The sequence below is a fragment of the Pogona vitticeps genome, chromosome 4 (genome assembly GCF_051106095.1).
Source record: "Pogona vitticeps strain Pit_001003342236 chromosome 4, PviZW2.1, whole genome shotgun sequence".
Lineage (NCBI taxonomy): Eukaryota > Metazoa > Chordata > Lepidosauria > Squamata > Agamidae > Pogona > Pogona vitticeps.
Genome location: NC_135786.1, coordinates 212836424 through 212848979, shown reverse-complemented (window position 1 = coordinate 212848979; position 12556 = coordinate 212836424). Strand labels below are relative to the sequence as shown.

The following is a 12556-nucleotide window of genomic DNA, read 5'->3' as shown; positions in this document are numbered from 1 at the left end:
AGTACTGGTTTTAATCCATAAAGCCCTAAATTACTTGGTCCAAGCTAGCTGGAATATTGCATCTCCCTTTATGAGCATGCCTGGGTTTTAGAATCATTAGCGGAAGCCTTTCTTTCAGGCCGATTACCTTTACAGGTACATTTGGTGAGGACACAAGAGAGAGGTTTCTCTGTTGGTGCTCTTGAACTGTGGAACTTACCCCCCCGCCATGGGAGTTCAGGCTGCCCCCCCTTTTACTATCCTTCTGCAAGCACCCCTTTTCTCAGAAACCCACTACCTAATAGAGAGCTCCTAAAAATGGGGCTGCTGTTGTGTTGTTGTGTTTAATGCATTTTAAGAAAGGTTTTGATTTTCTAGCTTTTGATAGCTGTTAAATTCTTTTTAAATAGGGTAATGATTTTATTTTTGTAGCTTTTAATATAGTTTGTTTTTATATTGTGAACTACCTTGCATCCTCCTGAGGAGAAAAGCAGAATATATTTCAAATAAATAAATAATAAAATAACTAAAATAGTTCTTGGTTCCTAAAGTAAGGACATGACCAGACAGGGGAAGCTGGAGAGATCCGGTTCATGCTTTTATTTTATTTCACACTTAAGCTATCCTTCCATTCACGCAGCAGACATTTCTTCTCTCATGAGAAGGGTCCAGACATCTCTTTGGATCACTCCGTTTTGTCCCCCTTTCGATTGCTTACTGAAATAAGAAATAAACGTTTGTTCCAATTGTTGCTAAGCAAGTATGGGTATAGGACTACAGTCTAGAAGAAAATAAAAAAACTGAAAGCTTATGTCAGATTTCTAGGTCAAGACATCTATTATATTTAAGATAAATTCCTTTCCAAATGTGGCATTCAACCTTAGTCTATTCTGAACTGCAAAACTCCCACACATTTTTGTCATAATTTTCTGAGACAGCATTCAAAATACTATTCAGTCAGTGAAGTCTTCAGCTAGGTCACTGTGACTTGGTAAAATTCAAGGTAGCATTTGTTGAAGAGAAATCAGGTACATAAAAATAAAAAAACAGAATCATTCCTAACTGATGTAGGAATATCATTCAAGGTGTTAAGTTAGGGATATAACCTTAGGTACTTACAAAAGAGTATGTTCCATTTAATTTAGTGGAACTCATGTTTTTGTAAACATGCATAGGATCAGGCTAGTTCTGTATTATTATGAGTTTAGCATTCAGGTCAGGCTCTTTTATTAAGCAACATTAATTTTTCTGGTCCCATAAAGATTACTAGGCCTTGTTCATTATTAACATTTTACTACACTATGGAGAATTATCTGGATTTTCTACCCCAGAAAACAAGTTCTCTTGAGCAATCTTTCTTAGGAATATTGTCATAATGTATATTACAGTGCTCATAAAATCATTATGTTCAAAGTAATACTTCATTACTGGTTGCATAACTGTTTAATTACATAAACCGAATAAACAACCCTGCAAGGTAGGAAAGTCAAAGACTGGCCATATTAGTCTGTTGCAGCACAAATAAAAAGTTCCATGGCTCCATAAGACTAACAAATCTATTACATAAAAGGCTTTCATGGACTACAGAAATTCAATGGCTATGAATTGTTTCATCAGATGCATGCCTTCTATGAAAGAATGCATTCTAATAAAGATTATTCCATAAGAAATGTGTGAGTGTTTAAATTGCCACTGGTTTTGTTGCTCTTTCTGTAAGGTAGGTAAAGCTAAGTGCTTATGGTTTATCATAATCAGCTGAAACCAAACCCTTTCAAAACACAGGTCTATGCCTTCTACCTAAAGAACAGAGAAGCAGCTCTGGGAAGTCAAGATTTTGGAGCATTACCTTACCTCAGAATATGTGGGCGTTAACTCTGGATCAATCCTGATCTACAAAAAAGCATTGTCTAAACACTGAACAGAAAGTTGCCTCCAGAAATAACATAGTTAGGGAACCGGCTGTGTGACACTGGGATCCACATAAGAACAGCAGCTTTCTCCCCATGCTACTCCACAGCAGAATATGCTAGCCCCATATGGTATAAATCAGCAAATGCCAAACAAGTGGGTGTGACTCTTAATGAGTCATGCAGGATTATTACCTGCTATCTGAAACCTACCTCCATTGAAAAAGTCTATTATTTGTCTGGCACTGTCCCCCCAGAAGTATGTTGAGAGGTGCTAGCGAATAATGAATAAAATAAAGTAATACAGCACCAAACCCATCCCCTTCATGGACACCAACCCCCAGACAATGGCTAAAATCAAGGAAAAGTTTTCTCCACACATCACAGGCTTTATACATTAAACCAGAAGAACTTGGGCTAAAGCTATGAAGAACAAAAATTATATGCTTTATCAAATGGTTGAATATTGAAGAGTGTCTCCTACCAGGATAAGACTTTAGCTGGATCATCTGAAAGTCACTTAATAGAACTTGAAGTAGGAAGATCAAAGAACAATCAATTACAATGGGACCACTTGGATACAGGACAATTTTCTGTGACTGTGGCTGCACTTATGTAAGTGCAATTTATGCCCTACCACATGTACAAAAGAATATCTAGCAAATGACTGAGACAATGCTCTTGAAACAGCCTACTTCTGATCAAAAACAGTCTCATTATCTTAACATTTGGTTTTAATTTTACCTATATTTCATATACAGTCACAATTTTAAATTGTACCGTGCTGTAGTACGAATAAAGAAAGATGGTTTACTATTAAGAGATCTTTGTGAGGGGTGCAGAATTTGCTGCAAAATCTCTTTTGAGGCCAACATTCTTACAAACATATTACAACAACGTTCAGGAGGGAGGGGTTCACCAATTGATTAAAAACAATTTGATTTAATTAACCAGCTATATTGCTTCGCTTAAGATTACTCACCAAACCTGTTTCTCTGGCCATCCAGACAGCACTTGCAAAGTTTCCTGAGCTAAAAAAAAGGCAGGACATCCAGGTGGGCCTAAAGGAGAAGAGATTACTTTTCAGAGCCAGTTTCAGATTTATTACACCGTAAGTTGTTGTGAACACGGCCCACTGTATCAGATTCCAACCTGATGACATTTCCACAGAAAATGATGGCACAATGAAATGGGTTAGTTTTCAAGGTGCCACATGATTCTTCTTCATGATTTTAGCTGCAAAAAAGCTGTTACAGCTATATTGTTTAAATTTCTTTAAATGCTGTACTGCTGTTGTTGTTTTTGCAGATGCAGGAAACTCGTGACATTTAAATAGATTTTTATTTTTATTGATTTAAAATATTTTACTCTGCCTTTATCCATAAAAAAGGACCCAAGGCAGCTTACATCATTGAAAGGCAGTATGTAAAGCCAACAACAGTAAATACATAGTACGAATACAAAAAGGATTAAACAAATACTTGTTTAATCCTTTTTGTATTTGTAGACTAGCTGCCCAGAGTAGTCTATGACTAGATGGGCGGGGTATAAGTAAAATAAATAAATAAATAAATAAATAAATAAATAAATAAATAAATAAATAAATAAATAAATAAATAAATAAATAAATAAATAAATAAATAAATAAATAAATAAATAAAATACCACAGTAAAAATACTAAATGAAAGCAACATCAAAACATATTTGAAGCGGGAAGGTACAACAATCCATTACAAAATCTCAATTAGCCAGCCAATCCCTAAGGGAAAGCTTGCCTGAAGAGAAAGTTCTTTGTCTGCTTGCAGAAGGACAGCAGAGATGGGCCCAGCCTGGCTTCCTCTGGGCAAGAGCTTCAGTGTGGGAGCAGCCACAGAGAAGGCCCTCTCCCAGGTCCCCACTAAATGTGCCTGTGAAATTGTCAGGACCAAGAGAAAGGCCTCTCTTGATGATCTTCACAGCTTTATGAGCAGGCTCATAAAGGAAGACACAGTCCCTGAGATAGCTTGCACCCATTGAGGGCTTTATAGGTTAGAGCTGGCACTTTGAATTCAGCCCCATAATGGATCAGCAGCCACTGGAGCTGCTCTAATGGAAGGTGAGGTGAGCCCTGTGACCAGCCCCAGTTAGCAATCTGGCTGCTGCGTTTTAGACCCACTGAAATTTCCTGATTGCTTTGCAGAGAAAGGGTGGGCACGGCCACATTTTTCACTCCAGTTTGATAGTGTGAGGCCCTACTAGACCAAAAAGAGAGGGTGATCTCTGGTTGTATTAGATGATCGGATGATCCACAGGCCTCACTACTTCCCTAACCCTAACCCTAACCCTAACAACTTTACTGTCTGAGTCAAAGCAGTAAATGACATCCTCCCCTTTTTGAAATTATCACACATAGGACCCAAAACCAGCTACAAGCACTTTGCTACCCGAGTCAGATGCACCTCTTCTCTATCCGCTTCCTTTGCTTTAGACCAGGCTTGTCCAACCTGCGGCTCATAATGCGGCCCAGTGCAATTTTTTATTTTTAAATAAATTCCAAAGTTTCAAGTTACACTGCCGGCGCTTGCGGCCAGGGCACGTCACAACGGTGCGGGGGAGAGAGGGAAGGAAGGAAGGAGGGAGAGGGGAGCTGCGTGAGTGCATTGCGCCATCCCCATCAATAGGTGGACCCCCTCCCGGCCCCATAAAGCCACCGGAGTCTAAGTTGGCAGCCTCTGCTGTCTGAGATCACAGCTGCCGGTAAGCGCGCTTGGAGCGGGGCTGCGGAGGATGGTTAGGGCTGCCACCCATGCAGCCCAAATCAAATGTATGTGTGGCCCAAACCAAATTTTCGTCTTCTAATGTGGCCCAGGGAAGGTGAGGGTTGGACACCCCTGCTTTAGACATACACTGATAACCTCTCTGCTCATAACACTTCTTTAAAAAGCTACTTGAGCACAGACTGAAAATGTGTGTTTTTTCCCCTCCAGCCAGCATGGCCGCTATAGTCCAAAAAGAAAGATTCCTTAGGGCTCTGACACAGTGGCCTTAATTTCTTTACTGCTAGACCAAAGGTCCCAGACATGCCTTTCCACAGTTCCTCATGATTAAACAGGACCGTAGCTAACAGTGCCAGGGCAAGCTCTCCTGCTGTCCTAGGTGGGGACATCAGCATCCCTCCTGCTGCCACCACTCCTGGAGAGAGGAGGAGAAAGGAGAAGCCAGAAGCAGCACTGGTGGCTTCTTTCCCTTCGATTCTACCACCTGTCCACCCATTTAACATGATTGTTTCTTGACTAGCTGCCTGAATAATACCTGACCTTGGGAGTCCTCGGTATCAAGGCAGCGTGGGGAGGAGATTAAGTAAGTTTGCAGAGATCCCAGCGATGGAGCCAACATGCTTTCCTGGGATCAGAGGAAAAAAGCATCTCATTCCTTTTTCCCAAGTAATTCTCTCCATTCTTCTGGGTGGCAGAACATGGCGGCCCAACTCAACCATGAGCTCTAAGGCAGCTATTGACTGACCTAAGGCAGGGTCAGACGGGAAGCATTTCCTGCTCCCTCAATGGCACGCTACACCTCCTTTCTCTTTCCTCAGCTGAAATCCTGCTAAGTACACTACTGGCCTTTTTTTTTTTTTTTTTTTTTTTTTGCTACACCAGTGTTGCATTGGAGCTCATCTCATGTGTTGTTCAACGTAGGAGATGAGTGTTACCCAATCAGAGTTTAGAAAAATGTATCATTACAGTTCCCAGAATCTCTCAGTCATCAGGATCATTCAGGTACCTTTAAAGTGGTCTGAGCACAGGGGAACTGTCTTGTGCGGCTCTCTCACCCGGAAGCTGCCAAAAGGAGTCTCTGGAAGAAACAAATGTGATAGTTAAATTGGTACATAACAGATATGTTTCTGGAGGAGATATGGCTATTGATTTTATGGACCAAATGAGAATTCAAAGTACATTTGCTTCACAACAAATAGATGCAGAAAAACCCAACATGTCCTAAGACCTCAGGATGGTCCTCTGTGGAGGAAATGAACCCTGAAAAAGATTGCCCTTCATTTATTGCTATTCACAGGAACAGGAGCAGCAGAAAAACACATGGTCTGAGTCCTTATATAACCCTCTTCCTTATTTGCTCCCTTGATTTTCCATTCTTGTCTTCAGACTTTGACCACAAACACTAGAAATACATCCTGCACAAATCACATTGCTGCTATTTGCATGAGAAGTAGACAAAGCATAGTCCCAGGGCTAATAGGAACTCCTCCAGGCTGTATTCAGCCCCTGGAGAATCCTGGAGGCAGAAAATGGGCCTCCAGACTCACCAGAGGTGCTCAACCCCAACAGACAAAATATTAACCTCCGTGCTGGATAGCTCTGTGGTTTAGGTTTCTGGCTGCAGAGCCAGAAGTTGGGAGTTCAGTTCCCCACTGTCTCCTGGGAGATGGACTTGATGATCCATAGGGCCCTTTCCAGCTCTGCAGTTCTAACATCATTATTCTAAGATTATTATTTCAGAATTTGTTTTAGAAATAACATGTTGCCATTTGTATGGTTTTATTTATTCTCTCTTCTCAAAAATACAACTTGTTACAAGCTGAATGTCTTTCCTACCATCTCCTATTTCATACACATTTTCATGGGAAAATATACAGGATTTTGTCTGTTTTAAGATATAGGGTTACAAAAGAAATCAGAATTCAGCAATGGATATGTGTAGCGAACTTAAAGACAAATGCATTACTTACGGCTATACTACAATGAGCAGAGAGTTGGACTACATTATTTTCCTACTCTTCCATCCTATGCAGATAGTATTAGTCGCCTGCTGGGTACAGTACTTGTACCATAGATTGATAGCTGCAGTTCAGATCTTGAAATTCAAAAAAACAAAAAACAAAAAACAAAAAAACTATGCTGTTACTTGTTACTTCTACCCATTAACAATGCTTGAAAAGTAATATATTGTTGTTACTCAGTGTTGTGTTGCAAAGGTAACTTGTGGTACTGCTTGTAACTTTTATTTCTGTCGCTTAAAAATTAGGATTCATAAGAGTGACAGAAAAACTGGGGAAAGTTCTGTAAAAAGGGGTCTTAAAATGCACTTTAGAAGTAACATTGGGAGTAACTAAAAGACATTATTATGTATTCTCGAAGGCTTTCATGGCCGGGATCTGATGGTTGTGGTAGGTTTTTCAGGTTGTTTAGCCATGTTCTGGAGGTTTTTCTTCTAACGTTTCGCCAGTCTCTGTGGCTGGCATCTTCAGAGGATAGGAGACGTTCTAACTCCTGTCCTCTAAAGATGCTGGACAGAGACTGGCGAAAAACCTCCAGAACACAGCCAAACAGCCTGAAAAACCTATCACAATCATTATAAATTACATTTGTAAAATCATTTTGATCCTATCTATTGTGTTAATTTCAAAATGTCACTTAATTATACTCTCATTAACCTCAAAGAAAATCACACTATTTGTAATCTGTTCCTTCTAATCAATTCCAACAAGTGACTGTTTCGAGGGCACTCATTACAACCCTACTCCAGTGAACAAACTAATCTGGTACTTGCGTCCCCCAGTTTGACACTGGCAGCCATAAATTAACCACAGCATAGAGGATGACAGCATATCCATATCTTTAGGGAGTAACACTCCCAGAATCCTGATTAGGAGATTCAGGGAACTGTAGTCTGAAAAAGTAACTTGTCCAAGCTCCTCTGACTATAGCTAAAATTCTGTTACTTACCATATCATGTCACACCAGATTAGGCCTATTGAATTAGTAGGTGTCTGGAGAATCAACTCGCCTTTATGGGCCTGTTCTAGTTGTCACCTACTACGCCAATTATTAGCAACAAGATTTCAGCCTATATTGTCTAATAACCCATCTGTTAAAGATGCGGCCACAACTCCTGCAAATTTCCTGGAATTTTGAAGCTTGATTGATCACTGGAAGTGATTAAGCTGAAAAAGGGTGGTTCTTGCTTGCTTGCTTGCAAGAACCACCCTTTTTCCCCACCCTTTTTTTTGGGGGGGGGGTCAATAAAATCAGACCGGTAATCCATCTGGCTTTGTATTCTCTGTTATGACTGGCAGCAGTTCCCTTGGGCACAGGCAGAGAAAGAATCTGGGGCCCCTTTCATGCAAAGCATCTATGGTGTAGTGGTGATTTCTGGATGCAGATGTTCTTCATGATAGCTCTATAGCTGCACCCCTGAGATGTAACCAAACACATAAACTGTGTTCATTCCATGACAAAAGGAATAGTTCTACATCCCTACAAGTCACAAAGGCTCTAAACTTTGCAAATCCCAGCTCAGCTCCAGTACAATATTGCAAAGCATGAGCAGTACAACCTAATTACTGGCCCCTCAGGCTTCAGCAATTACTGTGCATTTTGTATTGCTGCTTTGAGGGCACAGCATTACTCCCACACTGCTATAGTTGCATCCAACTTTTCCACCATTGAGGTAAGGATTGCTTACAGATATGGGTTTCCCACTGTTTATCCCTACAAGAAGTGGGTGGGGTCGAAAGCTACTCTGCAAGCTTCATAATAAGGTTTTCAACTCTCTTTTTCCACACCAAAGTCCAACAACCATATTTTTTTTTTAGCAAACTGGAAGAGGCCTTTGGCCATTAGCAGAATTCTCTGTCAAATTATTAGTTTTTTGGCTAAATAATAACCATGAATGTATGTATTATTGCACAAACTGGCAAAACATGAAAAAAAAAACTAGTATCTTGCAATATGCTTTACATGTTTTGGATTTTCCTAGGCTTTTGTGCTTCTCTTTCAGTCCCACCACTTTCATGATGGGTTTGGTGGGGACAAAACAGGGGACTTTGCTACTGTTCTCAGGTTTTGCAACTCCCTCCCAAAGGAGGCCAGGCTGGCCCCATCTTTGCTGTCCTCTGCAAGCAGGCAAAGGCCTTGCTCTTCAGGCAAGCTTCCCCTCAGTGACTGGCTGCCTTACAGCTTTGAATGTATTGCTTTTGTTTACCATTTCTTAGACTGATATTTGTTTGATCCTTTTTAGCTTTTGTATACTTATTTATTTTTTATTTATTATTTATACTTATATTTTTTATTTATTATATATACTTATTGTTTTCAGCTCTAAAGGAGCTCTCAAGGAGGTAAGAAGAGGGGTGGCTTGTAGACAAAGGGCCTTTTTGGCAGCTGCCCCCAGACTATGGAATGCCCTCCCGACTGAGATTGTTGATGACATTTCCGTGCCAGGTCAAAACCTTCCTGTTCCAGAAGGTTTTTAATTGAAATAACATCAACTGTGGGTCCTGATGGCAATTTTTAGAGTATCTGTTTTAATTGTATTTTAATCATTTTATCTTTTTCTGATTGGGTTCTTCGTCTGCAGGAGGTAACCCCAAAGGTTGCGCGGGAAGGAGTTGGAGGCTGTTCATTATTCTTAATATAGTCTCTTTTATTTAACATGTTCAAATCAACTGTTTCAAAGGGGTCTAATAAATTCAATTCTGGAAGAACTCTTTAACTTCGCACCTTTACATCCAGTGTCAGCAAATCACTTCTTATACTGGGGCCGGTCCAAACCGCTCCCGGTCGGTCACTGGACGTAGAGGAGTGCTCCTCACGGCACAAACTGTCCCACAAAAGGGGTGTCTCACCCAATCCCCCTTGTGCGGTTGTTGGAGTAAAGAGGGACTGAGACGGATCACCCTCTTCCCCCCACATTGATTGTGTGGATATACCACCATGGTCCATTCTACGGGCTCTAGCTCTCCTCCTCTCACGTGTTGGTCTTTCGGGTCCGGTAGCAAGCCTCCTCTGGTCCGGAGGTTAGGGAAACCCTTCATCAGTTTTGCAAAGTCCTCATGCCCATAGCCCAGCTCAGTCTGAACCGCTTGATTTTTTCTCTCTGATTGTTCGCCACCTGTTAGGATTCTAAAACTTTGCGCGCCTCCCTCCTCTTTTATATCCTCCTCCCAGACAATTAGGTCTAACTCCTCCCCTTTCTCGTCTGCTAAGCAAACCTCCAGTGACCTTTCCACTCCTCCCTCTCCTGTTTTATTTCCACCAGCATTCCCTCCACACAACCGCAGTTCTCCTCAATGGTCTGTTCTACTGAGGACGGCACATTGGTGTTCTCTCCTTCACACTTTTATTGTATTTTAATTGAATTTTAATTGTTGTAAACCGTCCAGAGACCTTTGAGTAAAGTGGGCGGCATATAAACAAACAAACAAACAAACAAAGTATTTTAATAATATAAGCTGCCTTGAGTTATTTTTAAGGAGGAAGGTGACGTAAAAATATTTTGAAAAAATAAATACCCGTGTTTCCCCGAAAATAAGACAGGGTTTTATATTACTTTTTGCTCCAAAAAATGTATTAGAGCTTATTTTCAGGTGATTTTTTTATGTACAACAATCTACATTTATTCAAATATAGTCATGTCATCTTCTGGTTGCTGCACAATGGTGGAGGGTGGGGTTTCCCTTCACTGGGCGTAGGGCTTATATTACGAGCATCCTGAAAAATCTTACTAGGGCTTATTGTCAGGTTAGGTCTTATTTTTGAGGAAACAGTGTATATGTTTTTCAAGCTCTCATGCTTTAAGATTGATTTCTCTTGCACGGAACAAAAAAGGTGGTAAAGACTTAAATGCAGAGTGTCTCCCAAGATTTAATTAAGATTTTCTGTAGGTCTTGGAATCTCATTTGCTCCAGTACCAAATATGGATAATAAAATGCACATCAATTCTGAAGTAAACTTGAGCTACCCCAAAATAAGGTAGCATTTTCTAGATACTTGGATACCTCGAGACTCTTGAGTATCCATGCATTTCTCCAATACCTAGAACTATATTTATCAATTAAAAGAAAACATTTTTCTATCAGCATCTGGAAAGCCTGAGCTTCTAAAATACATCACACGCATGCACAAAGAGAGGGTGAGGCAAGGATTGACCTGTTAAGTCCCCCTAATAGTTTACAGTCTGGCAAGGAGGAACTAGATGACATGCACTGCAAAGTTACGATTTTCTCCTCCCATACAGGGTGGCAGTCTCAGGAGAGACATAAGGAAAAAAGACACCTTTCCATTTTTCCACTCTCCAGTATCTACCAATCCTGACCAAGCTGCAAAGCAATAAACTCTGCAGATTTGGGCAGTCAGCTCTAAAGCTCAACTCTTTAGGCCAGAAAAAGTCACAACAGCAAATTCCCATTAAGAAATCAACACGGAGTCCAATGAGGAATCCAAGCATCCACTCTTTATCCAAGCATTGACAAACTGCTGCTGTACTTCATACTGTTTGACTTGCAGTGACATATGCAATTTAGAAGATTTTAGCTCAAGTTACCTTTTTAGTGTGATCATAGTTGGATACCCGAATATGTAGATCTAAAAAGTCAGAGGAATAGGGGGCTCAAGAGGAATGGCTGATAGGCGGTAGCAGTTGCTCCTCCCAGTACCAGGTGGAGGCTTCCTAATGGTACAACTGGCTTTAGCTATGGGAGTGGAACGGTAGGCCTTAGGTAACAATAGAAGGTGGGTTTATTTACTTAATAATCCATTTCATAGCTACCTTTCAGTCTGCAGTCTTCCTAAGACCACATTAGAAGTAACACTATTCCAAGATGATACAACTTCACACAATCATTCATTAATCAGTATACGACATTTTATGATTTCTGAAAGAACCTGGCTTTGAATTTGGGACTTCAGGAGTTTTGTAACAGGGATCAGTCCTCAAACTCAGGAACAATCTTCGGGACGGACTAGGGAGAAAGGATTTCCATGTAGACACCACAAAATCGTCTTATTATTTTGTCCAAGCCACTTCCAGAGTTCGCCCAGTAAATTCTGGGGAGTGGGGGAGGTGGATTCCGGGAATCCGAATGTCACCCTTCTGGTGGAGACTGTGGGAAACAAAGAAAAAGACTGGGGCTATCCCAGCATGTCGCCCTCCCACCCCACTGGCAGGCAGGCCGGCAGACTTTTTAAAAAAGTCAAGCCAGCGGGATCTGTTCTGTTCATCAAATTTTGGGAAACCCGGTAGGTTTGGCGGCCTTGGAACAGCAGGGGAATCTGGAAGCCGTGCAAAAAGTTCCGTGAGAACAGCGGAGATCAAGACGTCCCGGGTCCTGATGTTTACCGATCACGGGAGGGGGAGGAAAGGGATGGTATTACAGTATTTGGGAAAGCAACGAGGAGGATGGAAATAAACAAGGACGGAGCATTTCTTGGCTTTTTCCCAGGCCTCCTTCCTCTCCTTATCTGGTATTTTTCCATCTCCGCCTCTCCACGCTCCTTTTCCCCTTCTGCCCCTTCTTTTCCTCTCCTCCTCCTCCTCCTCTACCCCTTCTTTGCTTCTCCTCACTCTCTTTCCAACCCCCCCCCCCGGGTTCCTTCCTCCTTCCGTCCTCTTCCTCCCTCCCTCCCTCTCCTCCCACCGCTCTCCTTTTGTTGCCCGGGCTTGCCCCCGGCTGCAGCCCGCAACCTCCCCGAGCTCGCTCTGCCGCTCCGCGCCGGGTCACGTGCGTTAGTGACAGCCTGTCCCGACGCGGCCCCGGAGCAGCGCGAGGCTCGCATTGGTGCAGCTCGAGCCCTAGCCCGCCCCCTCCCTTCTCAAAACACAACACACACACACGGACGGGGATGAGATGGGAGCTTAAGGACGACGGGAGGGGGGGAGAGCGCGAGCAGGG

General features: G+C 41.8%; 1 long non-coding RNA gene across 3 annotated transcripts; it reads right to left on the bottom strand.

Annotated features, from left to right (window-relative positions):
- Positions 1 to 397: 397 nt before the first annotated feature.
- LOC110074794 (uncharacterized) lies at positions 398 to 12509 on the bottom strand. Of its 3 annotated transcripts, none has more exons than XR_013545329.1 (5): positions 11209 to 12509; positions 5650 to 6738; positions 2869 to 2947; positions 2371 to 2415; positions 398 to 696 (listed from the first exon to the last, which is right to left on the bottom strand). It is a non-coding gene; the product is annotated as an uncharacterized LOC110074794 (long non-coding RNA). The 3 variants fall into 3 exon arrangements; XR_013545330.1 differs by lacking the exon at positions 11209 to 12509 and adding an exon at positions 9387 to 11192; XR_002299843.3 differs by lacking the exons at positions 2371 to 2415; positions 2869 to 2947; positions 5650 to 6738; positions 11209 to 12509 and adding an exon at positions 1831 to 1954 and having other exon boundaries at positions 565 to 696.
- Between the last annotated feature and the right edge of the window lie 47 nt (positions 12510 to 12556).